Source organism: Eulemur rufifrons, chromosome 5 (genome assembly GCF_041146395.1).
Source record: "Eulemur rufifrons isolate Redbay chromosome 5, OSU_ERuf_1, whole genome shotgun sequence".
NCBI classification, from domain to species: domain Eukaryota; kingdom Metazoa; phylum Chordata; class Mammalia; order Primates; family Lemuridae; genus Eulemur; species Eulemur rufifrons.
In genome coordinates, this window is record NC_090987.1 from 12,987,258 (window position 1) to 13,004,106 (window position 16,849).

Below are 16,849 nucleotides of genomic sequence, written 5' to 3' on the forward strand. Positions count from 1 at the left end.
AGTTTTACTTCCCTCCATGCACATGTGTGCTCATCGGTTCCAATTTAATATTGAGTACATGTGGAGTTTGTTTTACCATTCTTTAGATACTTCACTTAGGATAATAGTCTCCAGTTCCATCCAAATTATTGCAAAAGGCCTTAATTCATCCTTCTTCATGACTGAATAGTATTCCATAGTATACATATACCACATTTTTTTGTTTGTTTGTTTTTGAGACAGAGTCTCGCTCTGTTGCCTGGGCTAGAGTGCCGTGGCATCAGCCTAGCTTACAGCAACCTCAAATTCCAGGCTCAAGCGATGCTCCTGCCTCGGCCTCCCTAGTAGCTGGGACTACCCGTGCTTGCCACCACACCCAGCTCATTTTTTCTATTTTCAGTAGAGACACGGTCTTGCTCTTGCTCAGGCTGGTCTCAAACTCCTGACCTCAAGCGATCCTCCCTCCTCAGCCTCCCAGAGTGCTAGAAATACAGGCATGAGCCACCATGCCCAGCCAACATATACAATATTTTGTTAATCCACTCACAAATTGATGGGCACTTGGATTGATTCCACATCTTTGCAATTGTGAATTGTGCTGCAATAAACATTTGAGTACAACTGTCTTTTTGATAAAACAATCTTTTTTCCTTTGGGTAAATTCCCAGTAGTGGGATTGCTGGATTGAATGATAGGTCTACTTTTATTTCTTTGAGAAATCTCCATACTGTTTTCTGTAGAGGTCATCCTCTCACAGTCCTGGAGGCTAGAAGTCCAAAGTCAAGATGTTGGCAGGGCCATACTTTCTCAGAAGATGCTAGAGAAGGATCCGTTCTAAGCCTCTCTCCTAGCTCCTGGTGGCTGGCCAGCAATCTTTGGTGTGCCTTGCCTTGCAGCTGCACCCCTCGCCCCTCCAATTCTCCCCATGTATCTATCTGCACATCGTCTTCCCTTCATGCATGTCTGTCCCTCTGTCCAAATGTTGCCTTTCTTCCAAATTTTCCCTTTTTGTAAGGACACCATTATATTGGATTAAGGCCTCACCCTATTCCATTATAACCTAATTTTAACTACTGTAATTACATCTGCAACAACCCTATTTCCAAAAAGATCACATTCCAGGGCACTGAGGTTTGGATTTCAACATATCTTTTGGGGGGAACACAAATCAACTCATAACAACATCTATTTTCCAATGCCCTTCAAGCAATTTGAAATCATATATAGAATACATTGTCCATATAATATAATATGTTTCTATTTCTAAGACTAAATCATACCGGTGTAATAGTGAATTGATATTAGTGTTGCAACAGCAGAAAATTCTAAATTAAGAGGAAATAGATAACTAGATTCTGCACAAATTCCTCTCTTAGTATCAAAAGCCCAAGGCCCTATCTAAAAACTGTGCCATTGGAATAAAGGAAGGGAGAGAGGGGCTTCCAGTAATGAGCTTGTTGCATATAATACTGCATTTAATGGGGTGTGTTGTCCACATTGCAGTGTTTGTCATGTCAGGAAGACAGGAAGGTTCACAAACCAAGCCTTTTTCAGTAACACACACATACATACACACACACTCTAAAACTATAAATAGGGAAGAAGCAGGTCACTCTGCTGACCGAGGTAAAGGAATTCAGCAGCCAACACAAAAGAAACTTTCCCTGAAAAGGTAGAGGTCTAGTGTTTCCTGGCTATTCAAAACCAGAATGTGTTTTCATGTTTTTAAGTCAAGAAAATAAAACTCTTGATCAGTAATATACGTAGGGCCCTTTCAACAATGACCAAGCCCAGCGAATTTCGACCAAAGGCCAGAAAAATATTGGTTCTCATGTTGCCATGATGGATTATTTGCTAAAAGGACTAAGACTATATTAATTAATGGAGATATTTTGCCTTGAAGAAAAAAATTTTGCAAATAATATGCTTGACTTTGACAATGATGAAGAGGTTAAATATCTGATAAAGTTGCAATGACTTATAGAAAAATACATTTGTTTCCCGTTGCTGATATTTTTAACAAGGTTAGAGCTACTTGTATTTGATGTTTGAGGCCAAAATATGATAATCTTTGCTCAGAAATGCATAGAGTGTTTTATGCTCAGAGACGTACAGAATATTCTGATGCCATTCTTAATATCTGAATAAATGGTTGATAATACCTCCTTTCCTTACTCTCTAAAACTCGCAAGGCATGATTTGTATGTTTGCTCTGTACATGTGGTATCTCATTTCATCCTCATGTATGGGTTTTACTGTCCCCATTGAACAAAAGAGGAAACTGAGGCTGAGAACATTGAGGTGACCTGATCATGGCAGAGGTGGGATTTTTAAAGCAGATCCAACTCCAAGTCCACACTCTTTCCATTGAGCCTCCACACTGCCTGGATGGTTGTTTCTGGTTTTGAAAGAATAAGTAATATGGTTTTATTTGATTTTTGCTGTATTTACCCTGTCACTGGAAATCGTATCTTGCCTGAACCAGCCTGAGGTTTAGAAATAGTCACACTTCTGTCAGTCTTTTATGTAAGGTGCCCTCTCCCTCTCCCTCTCTCTCCCTCTCCTTGTGCTCAACGATTGGACACCATTTTGGATTCAGAAAGACCCATTCCATTCCTTCATGATTCACTGACATGCCATGACCCATGTGCTGTATCGGTTTACATCTACTATAGTTATTGCAGCTGGGATAGCATTACCTGGGGATGTAAACTGTCTTCTTGATGCACAGACTAAGATTAAGCCAATGCAAACCCACTTGCCCCTCTGAATGTTGCAAAAAAGCAGCTCTGCCCTCAAAACTCAAAGTATTGTGCTTTACCCCAGGCTTACACTAGTGGCTTCTGGTCCTGTGTTTGCCACTCATCGTGAGTTTGAGTCCCTGGGCCTCTGCTTTTTCACCAGGCACATAATATCTAAGTCTTATTTCATAGAATTATTGCCTCAAATGAGAAAATGTTAAGAGAAGTTTTTTTTTGTTTTTTTAAAGGCTAAATCCCCAGAGCACTGTAACTTTAACAACGATTGTGAATCCTATGTTAGAGCTCCTCTGTCAGGGGCTACCATGACCGAGGTGTTAGGTCAACCACCCACTTGCTCAATCTGTGCACTTAAGGTTTTATTTTTCCCTAGAAACCATGACATGCATGGCGCCCTTCAAAACTCATATTAGAAAGCATGGATAATAAATTATTAAGGGAACAAAGCCTGAGCTCATTGAAAAGCTATTGCTCTGTGGGTAAATAGAACCCCACTGTGTATTAAACAAAAATTAAACCCCATTTTCTTTTTTATAGTTAAGTTGCCATCAATTCAAACACGGAGAACAAGGCGCTGGACACAGTTAATAGTCCGCGGCCTGGCCCGCCTGGGCTTTGAACGCATGTAAGCTTTCCTGAAGTGCTGCTTGTGTCCAATTATAACTCACTACTTACCATCTTCATAATTTAAATCTGTCCTCCCCTTAGGGGGGAAAATTTTTGCTAATCAAAGCCATGAATGCACCTTTTTCCTTTTGACAGCATTAAATTAAAGCTAAATGGTCGGTTTTGAATGAGTTACTGTGAAGAATAAAGGCATTAATGAGGTAATTTCATTATGGAGACTCATCCAGGCCTATGTGAAAACGAGGGAAGTAAGTGGAGGGGAAAACTGCTGAGGAAATTAGGGTTCCTTCCACCCTAATTAATGTTTGGGGGCATTTAGTACAGGCACCAAATTAACTGCTCCAAAGAACTCTCATTGAAAAAAATACATTGTTGCCCTCCCTTGTAATTAGAAGACAGTACAAGGAGAACACTCTGTGAGTATAAAGCCAGCCTTTAACTTACTCCGCCGGCCACAGAAACACACCATTAGGGAGCCGGGGTTGAAGGAGGCACCGGGCGTACAATATAGGATTGTTTAGGTCCTTGGACTCTGTGAGCTGTAAACAGGTAGCCCCTGAATGAGGAATTATGAGACTCCTGGGAGGCCTGGCTTCCCAGCAAAACAGTCTTAAATGCTTCCAAAAGGAAGAAAGAAAGGTGAATAGGCCCAGCGTGGTTCGCAAAGAGAATGCTCAATGCTTGTCTTAAGTGATTACATGATGTTGTGCCCGCCCCTCTCATTGAGTTATCTTTACACTGCTTTTGTCTCCTCTAATTGAAGCTGATGAGGTGCTAATTGGAGGCCTTTTTAAAAAGCCCACTACTTTAATCATTGAAAAACCGAGGGAGGCTGAGGGAGTGGAGTTAATGAGACAGGGAGGAAAAAAGAGAAAACTTATGTAGTGTAGCTGGACAAAAATGAAGCTGTGGTTTGTGGGTCTCTGGGAGGGGTGAAAGGGAAGGTTGGCTGGGAGAGAAAACTGAGCTCAAGATAGTTTTATTTCAAAATCTTTCCAGTATGCCCATAAGGGCAGCTAGAGTAGGAAGCATCTGGTTAGTCCAGTGGTTCCTGCCCTTTGGTTCTCATCTCGCCCGAGTTCAGGCTAAAGCCTTTTTGTTCCCTCTGGCTCCCCTCCAAAGTTGTAGGAAGAAATTGTGTGGGGACAGGCATGCTCCTGCTAACCTTTGGCGCTCTTCTCAGAACGACAGTTTTTCTCGAGCCTTTTAGATGTGATTTGCTGCTGCTTCTGGCTTGGAGAGGATTCTTGATCTCAGGCCTTTCTCTGGGCCACAGGCGTGGAGTGAAACACGGTGCTGGAAATGTCTTCCAGGGATATGCATGCAGGAAAAGAAGACAGAATTGACTCGCAACAGCAACTGTGAGAGTTGGGTGTGTTCTGCTCTGGAAGGGGTTTTTGGCTTCTCCTTCATGCTGTTTTCCAATCTCTCGAATGAGAGATTTTATCATCAAAAAAAAAAAAAACTTCAATATCTTCATCCAAGGTAACTTTCATTGTTTTTAAGTAGCAAAGAAACCAGAATGGAGTGTGGGGCAGGAAGGAGAGGTGTGCTGTGGAAGAGTGGGATTCCAGAAACATCTTCTCAAGGGCACCACACCGGGCTTGTCTGCTCTTACCGAGTAACAGGACCCACGGAGCGTGGAGCATCCGGACAACACGGAAATTCAGAGATAAGCTTCAAGCATTGGGCTTACACAGGCTCCCATTCAACTCCCCATTCCCTGACTTCTGGTAGGATTTATAAAGTATCCTGGCGATTTACAAAATATGCCAAGGGATTTAGTACTTTATATATTATCTCACATTGTGGTCAAACACTTCTTGAAAGTTAATTTCCTGACACGCTATAACCTACTTTAGGGCAGTGACCCTGCAATTTGTCTTCCATTCCCACCTAAGTAGCCAAATGCTTAAATTACCTTTTTCTTGCTGCCTAATGTAAAATCCAGCCACCCTAGAGCATATCAATCAGCCAAAGAAATATGAAATGGACATGATACAAGACAGCCTGTAAATACAAGCACGTGACATGTGCAAAACCTAGTGGATCGCATTTTATCCTTGGCACAGACACCTGTCAAGTGCTTGGAACAGTGCCTGGCACACAGTTAGGGGTCATTAAAGCTGACACAAGGTGACTGAGAGTGAGAGAGAGAAACCTGAGAAGCAGAGAGCGTCCTAAAATGATTGTGCTAGGCAAGAGAGCAACATTTGGTTTTGAAAATTGTAAGTCTAAGGCAAAGTTTTGTTTGGGGGAGATATTTAGAACGAACATGGGTTATGCCATTCGTAGGCTGAGAAGACAGTCCGCTAGCACCTGGGCTCTAGGTCAGTGAGACAACACAGCTCACGGACAGAACCTTAAGATCTCAGTATCAGAAATAGCCTTACAGGAGTGCTGGCCCCGGACCACCAAGTGATGGATTCAAAGTCGCCCAGGTCACCCAGAGTGGCCGAGTCTACACCAGATTCTAAATCTTCAACCTACCAGGTCAGTGCTGTTCTTCCTAATAGGATGCAGACTCACAGGATGAGGAACTTGCCAGCTGCCTCCTCTGCTGAAGTTTCTGAGTATGTTAGACTAGAACAGGACAGCCCCCGTTGTATATATTTGCATACATCTACATACGTTTACACACATCCAATGACACCCAGACCTACATGTCAGCCCCAGATTAAGGGGGGAGTCTTTCTTTAATCTTTACATGGACAATTTGTACATCAAGAGGAAAATCACTGTGTGTTTGGGTAGCTCAGTCACTCTGCACCCGTGCAACCAGCATCCAGCAAATATTGAGGTGCCTACAAAGTATTGTACCCTGAACCGAGTGCCAGGGATTTGAAGGTGAGCAAACTCTGACACGGCCTACCCTGGGAGAGCTCGTTGTCCAGTGCACGAAGCAGACGTTACACAGAGATTTACACAGGGAATATGTTGATTCCTGGGCACAGTGTGCAATGCCAGGGTAGACGAACATTTCTATTTACCAAAGACTCCAGGTGACACTGAAGCAGGTGCTTGGAAAAGCCTGAGCTACAGTCAGCAGGCGGCAGAACCTCCCCCAGCTGCTATGAAAGCAGCTTCTAATGAGTTAATGAGCAGCCCCAGGATGGAGGGTGACTGGGGGTGGGCGTGGAGGGGACACAGTAATCTGTGGAGCATTAGCAGATGCTTCAGCAGGAGCCTGGGGAAGCTATTTGCCAGTTGGCTGCAGCTTCTGAAAGAGCAAGCAGAAGGGTTAATTCATGTGGCCTTCATCAGTTCAGTGACCATATTTTAAAATAATCATAACAAAGAACATGTAATCTAACAATATTTTTGCCTTACAAATTAATTTGATAAAATAACTCACACGGGCAAAAATTAAATTGAACTTAGTTATACAATAATTCAATTTGCTCTATTGAAAAAATATATATGAGGTCTGGGGCATGTATGAGCCAGAAATTAAGATCTTAGCATTTTAGCTTAAGATTTTGTTCTAGGTCATGCCAATGGCAAGATGAGAGTATAATTCAGTGCACGCATGAGTACAGCATGCTACCTACCCATGCACTGCTCAGCTGCAAACTTGTGATACACCCAGTCAAATATATGAAATCTCTTGCACATTACTAATAAAAGAAATGCAATTTAATACCCAATATATCCATCCTCACCCCTCATATTGGAAAAGTTCAAAAAAGCAAATGAAGTACCAAGATTACTGGGATTGTGTTAACAGGACTCAGGAGGCAACTTAAAGAGGCTTGTGCTGGAATGAGTTGAGCATTATCAAGGCTAATCATTGAAGTGGACTAAAACACATCAAATATGTTAAAATCCATGAGTTCAAAATGATACCAAACAAACAGGAAAAACAACGACAGCCAACAACAAAAACATAAAAGTTGCTTTTGCAAGATGCCTAGAAACCAACTCTGTAGTTTAAAACTGGTTTTGTTTTTTTTTTAAAAAAAGGAAAGCAGCATTTTCCTGTCTTTAGAAACTATAGGTCAAAGTAAATAAATAATGAGACAAAATTTCTTTTTCTAGAAGCATCCCACTATAAATGAAGAGGAAATGATAGAATTAGAATGTCACCATTTTTTCAAACCTAATGAAATAATGGATCTAGAGAATGACGATCAGTAGCTGCTCACAACCAGACATCATGCGCCTCCTCTTGGAAGTGCAACACATTCCCTGCTGCCTGTGAACTGTTCTTGCCAAAATTTCCAACTGGGCTGGCCAGTGCTTCTGGTGGCTCAGCGTTCTCACAGACACGGCCTTTGTCCGAGCCTCAGCTGTTCTCACTTGCTCTTTTGCAATAAACTCCTAACTAAGCCGCCACCATCTCACGGCCCTCCAGGTTCCTCACCTCAAACCATCCGCAGATCTATGTAAAATGTATTAATATGTCTGGCCGCAGCTCTCCCCTTCTCTAACTGGTCAGGCCCTGTTGAGGGTTGAATTGTGTTTTCCCCAAAAGATATGTTCAAGTCCTAAGCTGCAGTACCTATAAATGTGACCTCATTTGGAACAGTTTTTGCAGATGTAATCAAGTTGAGTCATACCGGATTAGGGTAGACCTTAGTCAATGACTGGTATCCTTATAAAAGGAAATTTAGACAAGAAACACAGAGGGAAGATGGCCATGTGAAGACAGAGGCAGACGTTGGAGTGATGAATCCACAAGCCAAGAAATGCCAGGGGTTGCCGGCGATCACCAGATGCCGAGGGAGCTGCCTTGCCAGCTCATCTGCAAGCGATCCCTCCCTCACACCCTGTGTCAGCAAAACCAAACCCATCAGTTACTCCAGGGAGCCAGGCTCTTGCATACTTTTGATCTTTGTACATATTTTGTTCCCTTTGCCTACAATCATTGTCATCCCTCTCCTGCTACTCAGTTGTCCCCTGGTCTTTGAAACCTTAGCTTTCCTCCTGGGTAGAATTAAAGTCCTTCTGGGACGTTCTTGTGCCCCTCACTTCCTTTGGGTTTTCTAGGCAGCATTGCAGTGGATCCCCCACCAGACATGAACTCTGCCATAACAGGGAGAACATCTTTTTCCACAATCCCAGTGCCCAACAGAGTAATGATAATCATAATATTGATTAATATTAATAATAAGCAGCTAATGGAATTGAGTAATTCCTATGTTCCAAGCATTGTTCCAAGCCATGTACTGACTCAGTTAATTCTCACAATTCTGAATCCTTATCCCCATTCTACAGATGAGAAAACAGAGGCACAAAAGGCTAAGTGACATGCCCTGTGTCACACACAATAAATGGTAGAGGCCATGATTCAGGGCCACTCTAGACCCAGAGCTTGTACTCTTGAACACTCTTCTCCACTGCCTCTGAGGACACAGAGCAGAGAAGGTGACCAGGAGATTGGATGGGGTTGGAACATAGGAAGTGGTGGGGAAAACAAATCAATAAGCAGTAACTTCTCTTCATAGGGGTTAATATGTAATCTAACCAATCCATGGTTCTCCTTGTTTTCCAAGTTACCAGGCACAAACCCCAGAGTTGGAAGCACAATTTGAGAATGTGTCTGAATGACGTTGAATGGAAAGGCAAAGGAACCCAGTTGTTTCTATGTGATCTGGGATTCACTAGCATATGAATATATTTACTAAAATTGACTTTTCATCTGCAGTGCTCCCTTCTGGATCCACACTGGCTGTGCTCCTGACTCCTCAGTTTTTATCTCTGTACCTTTTTTCACCTTCCTGCCCTTGGCAACTGTCCAGTTCCTCCACCTGACCTTGCTGACCTGCATTCCACTCAACTCTGACCTCACTCAGCCATGTCCATTTTCGTTTTAGCTTTCAGCAAGGTGCAGACTTTGTTTATTAGCCTGGGGTTTTCTCAGAGCACTATATGTGCATTTTAAAGCTTTAGTAACCAGATCATTACTGAAATGTTACAAAATTAAAATGCGATTGGCAACCACCCCACAAAAACAGCCGGTGGGGAAGTACCATTTGGTGTGTCTTTTGTCCTTTCTCTTTACAGTGGTGTTTTGTTTTTTTTTTTAATTATAGTACAATACACATAACACGAAATTTACCATTAGTGACATTTAGTACATTGACAATGTGGTGTGGCCATCACCACTATCTAGTTCCAGAACATTTCCATCATCCCAAAAAGAAACTCTGTCGCCATTAAGCAATCACTCTCTGTTCTCTCCTCCCCACTTCCCGGGCAACCATCTGCTTTCTGTCTCTATGGATTTGCCTATTTTGAATATTTCATATAAATGGAAGCATACAACATGTGACCTAATGTGTCTCGCTTTGTTCACTTAGCATGTTCCAAGGTTCACCCATGTTGTAGCATGTATCAGTACTTCATTCCTTTTATGTCTGAGTAATATTCCACTGTATGGATATACCACATTTTTTATCCCTTCATCAGTAAATGGACATGTAGGTTGCTTCTACCTTTCATTTATTGTGAATAGTGCTGCTATGAATATCCATGTACAAGTTCTTCTTTGAACATCTGTTTTCAATTCTTCTGGGTATATTCCCAGAAGTGGAATTGCTCTAAATGCATAACTCTATGTTTACATTATTGAAGAACAGCCAACCTCCTTCCACAGTGGCTGCAGCCAGCAATGTGAGAAGGTTCCAGTTTCTCCACATCCTCACCAACACATGTTATTTTCCCTTTTTTTAAAGAAAACTATAACCATCCTAGTGGGTGTAACTTAGAGTCTTTTTAAAGCACAAATACGATTCTAGCAGTGCTTCTCTAAGTTTCAAGTACACGTGCACCATTTGAGGATCTTATTAAAATACAGATTCTGATGCAGTCAGTCAGTGGGATCTGAGATGCTGCGTCTCTAACAAGCTGCCAGCGAATGCTGGTGCTGCTGGGCTGGTAAACAGCCACTTGCTTGAAACCCTCCAGTCGGCCCACCGCGATTAGAACACAATCCACACTCCTTACCATGTTTAGAAGGCCGACTCTTCCAGCCTCCTCCAGGCCATTCTCCCCCTTCTAACCACGTTCCGGTCATTCTGGGCTTCTCTTTTGCTCCTCGAACATGCCATGGCTTTCCCGCCACTGGGACTTTGTATTTGCTGTCCCCTCTGCCTGGGACTCTCTGCCCCCTGAACTTCACGTGGCTCCCTCTTTATCCCTCAATCCTCAGCTCAGATGTCTCCCTACAGAGAGGCTTTCCCAGAGCCCGCTCCCAAAGTACCCAGTTCTCCCCACACCCAACCCCACTGGTCAGGCTCTATCTCATCTCGCTGCTTTCTGTTTGTTTTTACAGCACTTATGCATATCACCAATTGAAACTTTCTTTTCAAAAATTAGTTAATAGTTTTATTGTCTACCTCTCCCCGCCAAGACCTCTTCTTTCTCATTCATTACTCTATCCCTCAGGCTTGGAGCAGAGCTGGATATTGTTCATATGGTGCACAATAAATGCTTATTTAATGAATTAGTGAGTTGACTGCAGTTTCAGGCCTTGCCTCTTGCACATCTCCATGGTTTGCAGATACGGCCGGGCACATCTAAAATTTAATCCAGAGAAAATTTATAAATTATTGTCAGAATTTTAGGCATGGAGCACCTTCCCACAGACTTCTAGGCCATTTAAACAGTCCTCAGATAAACTCCTGCAGCTTATGTCAACCTTGACTTGCCTTATTCATTGTTTCTGCTCCCACATCCCCTTTCCCGTCAGTGCTTTTGTATCTGTTTACAGATAAAGGAAAATACAATGTTCCCTCTCCCTCTGCCAGTTCCATTTCCCTTTGTAAACAGAGCTCTGTGAGCATTGCAGATGCGTGTCCTAAGAGCTTTCCTTGCCTCATGGAATAGGTGGCACATTTTTCTGTCTTGTCGTGTCTTCCCTATGCCAGGAGGTGCTTTCCATTTCCCTGGATAAAGTTGGCATCTCATTTTCTCTTTTTACTGTCGGGCCTGAAGACTCTGAATTTCTCTGGACCTTCTCTGGGGCTCTGCCTGCTTCTCATTTCGGTCGTCTCATTTGGGTTTCAACTCCCCAGAGCACTTTGAGCTTTATTCTATCAGGTAGGTTTCCTTCTGTCTTTTCCACTTTCTGTCAACATTGGGTGTTCATTCTTTTATCATTAAAATAATTTCCTAAAATAATTTCCTAAATAATGACTGAACTTTTGTTGATCCCTTCAGCCTTTATACCTCTGTTTTGGAGAATTTTAAGACCAGTCCCCTAAGACTGTGAAAGCTGTCATTTTCTAGTTTAGTTTCATGTTTAAAGCGAATGGTCTCTTTTCATTTCCTGTAATTTAAACCTGAGCAGTTCTGGATCACTTTCCTTCCTACACCCTCAAATCTGCCCTGATGCGAGAATTAGCTCATAAAGGTGTGCACTTGTCGGATGCTGAAAACACACCATGCTGGTCGTATTTCCCTGGGTAGGAGTTTGTAGCGAATCTTTGCCAAATGCTTTCTTTGCTCTTATCCTTTTCTGCCTTAACCCAGAAGCTCCTCGCCCTCTGTTTTTCATCTGTTTCTTGATTGGGTGATTATGGGCTAAAAATCTTCACTGCCGGTGTTTCCTAAACACCTTTCTGCTAGTCCTGTGTTTTAGTCACACGTTGGCCTTGGTGATAAATCATAATTTCTGGCTTCTCTTTCTTACTGAATATCCAAGAACGTATTGTACCACATGTACATCCAGCTGCTCTTACATCTCTCGCGGAGCTTCTTGCACTTTTCTGCTGGTTTACCTGCCTCCTCCTCCCCCAGTCTGTGAGCTCCCGCGGGCAGACACCATATTTACTGATCTATCTCCAGCATCCAGCACACTGCCCACCTCAGGATGCATTCTTAGTAATGTTTAGAGAGCACTGAATGAATATACAATGACCCCTTCCCTTCCAAGCCAAGACACAAAACCCAGGCATGCGAGACTGTTAAATAACATGGAAGGAGAACGTACAGTTAAGTGTGCAATGTGGTTTAGTAAGTGCTCAAAGACAGGAAAGGAATACATGCTCATGGAGTTTTGGAGAGTTTTATGGAGAATGTAAGACCTAAATTTGGCCATTGAGAAAAGAGAGCAAGAGACGCTTTGAGGAAGTAGCGAGGGCCCTTGAATTTTCCACACTGTCCCTCTCAAGTTTCCTCATGGGGATGCCTTTGTTTTTCTTTTCATCCTATCATAGCATCTCCCTGGTTAGGTGGCCTGTACTCTTCTCTTCCGCCTCTACCAACCTGTTTGAAATCCTCTTAAAGTGCTTATCTGTGCACGCTTATCTTAGTTTTTAGTCCAGCATGGGGTATCAAAGACTCTGATGGACAATACGTCTTTTGTCTCCTCTTCCAAATGTCCCTTGGGCCACTCTCTGGGCCTAGCGTGGTAACTGAGGCTGCCTCTCAGAAAAAACCAGGTTGTGGGGTAATTAGGTCATGGGCAACACTGAAACCAGTGGATTCAGCTGGAAACTAGGCTAAAATTCATAAAGATTGTCCTGGCTTGAACTCACAATAGGCTAATTTTACATCTGTAGGTTTGGTCTGGCAGCGCAGTGACAATTATATCCTTTCTCTAAATGTCTTGCCTCCACTGGCTTTTTGAAGCATTTATTTTCTATCACTGAATCATTCAATAGCAATATAATTGTTATGTCCATTTCCCTGGCTCTAACAGGTTTGGGAGCCAGTTACCTTTCCCAGTTCATTAACCGACTGGCCTTCGCATTAACAGCCCCTCCATCAGGGGTTGCCTTGGAGACAAAGCTTCCTGTGGGTAATCCAAGATTATCTAGCTCTTTGTCCTACATGTGACCCTTAATTACTTGCTAAATTAGAATGGTTTTCTGAAAATCACAAGCGGAGGTTAATATGTTCTTCCAGAGCTGGTCAAGCTAAGATGACACTGAATTCACAGGGAATTCAAGTTACATGATCCCTGAAGGCGTCTCTTTGAGTAAGAAGATGAACTCTCCCCCGGGAGGCACGGCCCCCCCATAAAGCCCCTGTCACTCACTGTCCCTCTGCCTGCTTTTCGAGTTGTGGTTTAATCTTCTCAGGACAATTCACTATGTCAATATTGAGCAGATTCATTCTGGTGCAGGAGCCTGCACCATTTGTCTTTGATAACGAACTGCTTTAAATTTAAGCACATATTTGTATCATAATTGCAGGTTTTTACTCCGCATTTACGCAATTAGAAGGTTTCATGTACCAATGTGGGACAAGCAAGGGGACTGAAGAAACTATTAAAAAACAGAAAGTAAACACTTTGGGTAGAAAAGTTTGGGCACTAGCATGTCCTCCCTAACGTTTTATAGGCGTCAAAGAGAGATTAGCAGAAAAGAGGGACTCTTAGAATGCACCTAATGAGATGCCTCTTCAAATGCCTTTTGGAAGTAAGTACCATGTAAATAATGCAGGTATTGAATGAGAATTATCATTAGGGGTCATAAATTTAGCATCACTAGATGTTTAGTCATCTAGACTATAATGAAGCTACTGAGTAGCATTTCAGGAGTAAAAAACAACAACAAAAAAACTACTACCATAAAATGTAAAATATTATAAAGAGTTATCAACATTAAAGCATCAAACTAACAATAGTTCACAGCCTTGGAATCTCATATGCATCCTTCCAAAAAGTGTTTAGGAAACTGACCTAAGTCTTGTTAGAAATAAACATCATTTATGATTTGACACCTCAAATCATTCAGATTTCGGAAGGGGTTGTTGGCAGATTGCTATAAACTATTCAGTCGGGATGCTTGACTGATTACATATCAAGTTTTTGCATATTTATGTATAGGTACTGTGTACCACCTTTAATCATCTATTGTGTATACAGTTTTGTTGAACTACCGTCGTCTCCGTAGAAATTAGCGAGAAGTCCTTTGAAAATCACTTTCTTATATTTGCTCACATTTTAATTACATATGTGAAGCACCAGAAAAGTGACGTTGGCTCTGATATACTTAGATTAGCATCAGAGTGAATTTCTTTTAGAGGGAAGTTTGGTAAATCTTGGACTGGTTACCAAGGAAGACTGAAGTTGTCTTTGACAGTGTTTTAAAATAGTTTCATTCAGCATTTTCTGAAGTACATTCCACAAGACAGAAGTCCTTCAGCATATTATTATAAGAAGTGTTATGCAAAAAGAATTATGTGACCAAATAACCTTGGAAAATATTGTGTTAAAATAAAGTTAATAAAATAATGTAATTAGGCTTTACCACTATACAACTTTTATGAGCTTTTAACTCTTAAATGTGCATTATGAAAATCCACGTCTCGTAAACTTATTTACTTACAGAATTCCTGTTTCCATAGTATAATGCCTCATAGCATCTGTTGGAACTAGCAAGTTCTAAGGAGCACACTTTGGGAAACACCTTTTCTTTTTCTTAGCCTGCTTTGGCTAATCGGTGCAGATACAACTGATTTAAAAAAAATCAATGAATCAAATATCCCATTATCACACCCTTAAAACCTAACATTAAAGATTATTGAACTCCTCATTCAATTTTTGATAGTTTACATCTCTCCTTTTTTTTTTTTTGAGACCGAGTCTCACTGTATCACCATAACCAATGCACCTCAGGCTCCTGGGCTCAAGAGATTCTCCTGCCTCAGCCTCCCAAGTAGCTGGGACGACAGACATGTGCCACCAGTCCTGGCTAATTTTTTCTATTTTAGTAGAGACAGGGTCTTGCTCTTGCTCAGACTGGTCTCAAACTGCTGAGCTCAAATGATCCTCCTGCCTTGGCCTCCCAGAGTGCTAGGCTTACAGGTGTGAGCCACCACACCTGGCCACACCTTTCCTTTCATTCAGTGATTTCTACTAACTCCTACCTGTGGGACATTGTATTATTATTATTCCGCCTATTTGCTTTCTTCCCTGTGACAGAATTATATGTCCCTGCCCCATTGGTGTCATGTGACATCTTCTGGCCAAAAGACTTCCAGTAAAAGTGACATGTGTGCAGCGGGCAACAGCTACTCTGTGGTTCTGCCATTTTCTCCTCCCTTCTGCCTGAGCAGCTCTTCTACTTCATTTGGCTCCTACTTTACTTGAGTCCCAGGAGGTAGATGTGGAGCAGAGCCTGGCTGGCTTGCAATCCACGTGTCACATGTATGAGAAGTACATCCTTGTGTTCGTAAGCACTCAGATTTTGATATATCATCTCTTCCTGCTCCTCCTCCAGCTCATTCCCAGGAACAAGGGAGAGAGTGATGTTCCTTCCAAGAAATAGATGATGCTCTTTCTGCCTCACTACCTTTGCTCACACTGTTTCCCTTTCTAGATGGCCCCTCCTGACCATGTCTGTCTTTAGAATCCAAGCTCATCTTTTTAAAGCCCAATTCAAATGTCAAATTCATGATAAAACCATTCTTGATTTGCACCCCTGCCAAGGCAGCATTGATCATTCCCTCCCTTTTCTGCCCTCACTGTATCCTATACCAATAGTTGAATTTCAGTGTGCAGAGATTCACCTGGGAGCTTGTTTATGAGATCCCTGAACACCTTTTCCCACCCCAAGATGATTTAGTGGGTCTGGGGTTGGGAACCAGGATCCAGGAGGGTTTTAAGTAAGCACTCTCATGTGATCTGAATCAATCTGATCCAAGAACTATTTTGAGGAGCACTGTCATCAGAGCACCAACAGCCCCTTAGGCACACTTTGGTTTGCATATTTGTCTGTCTCTACGAGATTGTGTCCTCCTTGAAAGCTGAAATCAAGTCTTGTTTAACTTTGCAGCCAAAGCACCTAGATTGGCTCATAGTAAAAGGCTCATTAAAAGTTAAGAGAACTTTATGCCACAACTTGTCATGTGGGAAATTTTCATGCTATAAAAGATCAACATGAATACTGCTTTCTAAGAATTACTCTATTTTTTCCATGTGTCAATAGATTATCATTGTCAACATGCTCTTCTATTTTTCACTTTTTCCCAGAGAAGCAGAGTCTGTAACCTCCCTTAGTGTAACCTATTCCAATATTTTGCCACCCTTCCTTAATAGAAAATGTTTTATTTACCTGAACTTAATTCTGAAGTTTTAAAATATTGAACTCATTCAGTGCCTATGTAGGAAAGATAGGAAATGATTTTTAAAACATGGAATGTTTCTGTAAGGAATCAAAGTTTCTATTGGGAAAGAACTAGACTGAGATTTTGTCACTGCAGTGGCCACTTGTAGTTAGTTACCTCCCTAGCATCCAGCCCCATCATCCTCCTGGAGCTAGGCCAGCCACAGAGAGTGTGCTGGTTAGAGATGAGAGAGAATGAAAACTTGCACTTTACTATCAGTCCAACAGGTTGTGCAAAGAATACACAAGGGACGTGAGAATGCAAATGAATGGGTGCAGCTCCCCAGTTCCCCCAGAGTTCCTCATCCACGGACCTGAACATCAGCAATCTATGCAGCCTTTTGACAATGAAGATGGCACTGGCCAGAAGGTCTCACAGGGGCAGATTCCCAGAGCTGCAGGCTGAGGAGGGACCACTCCAGCTCT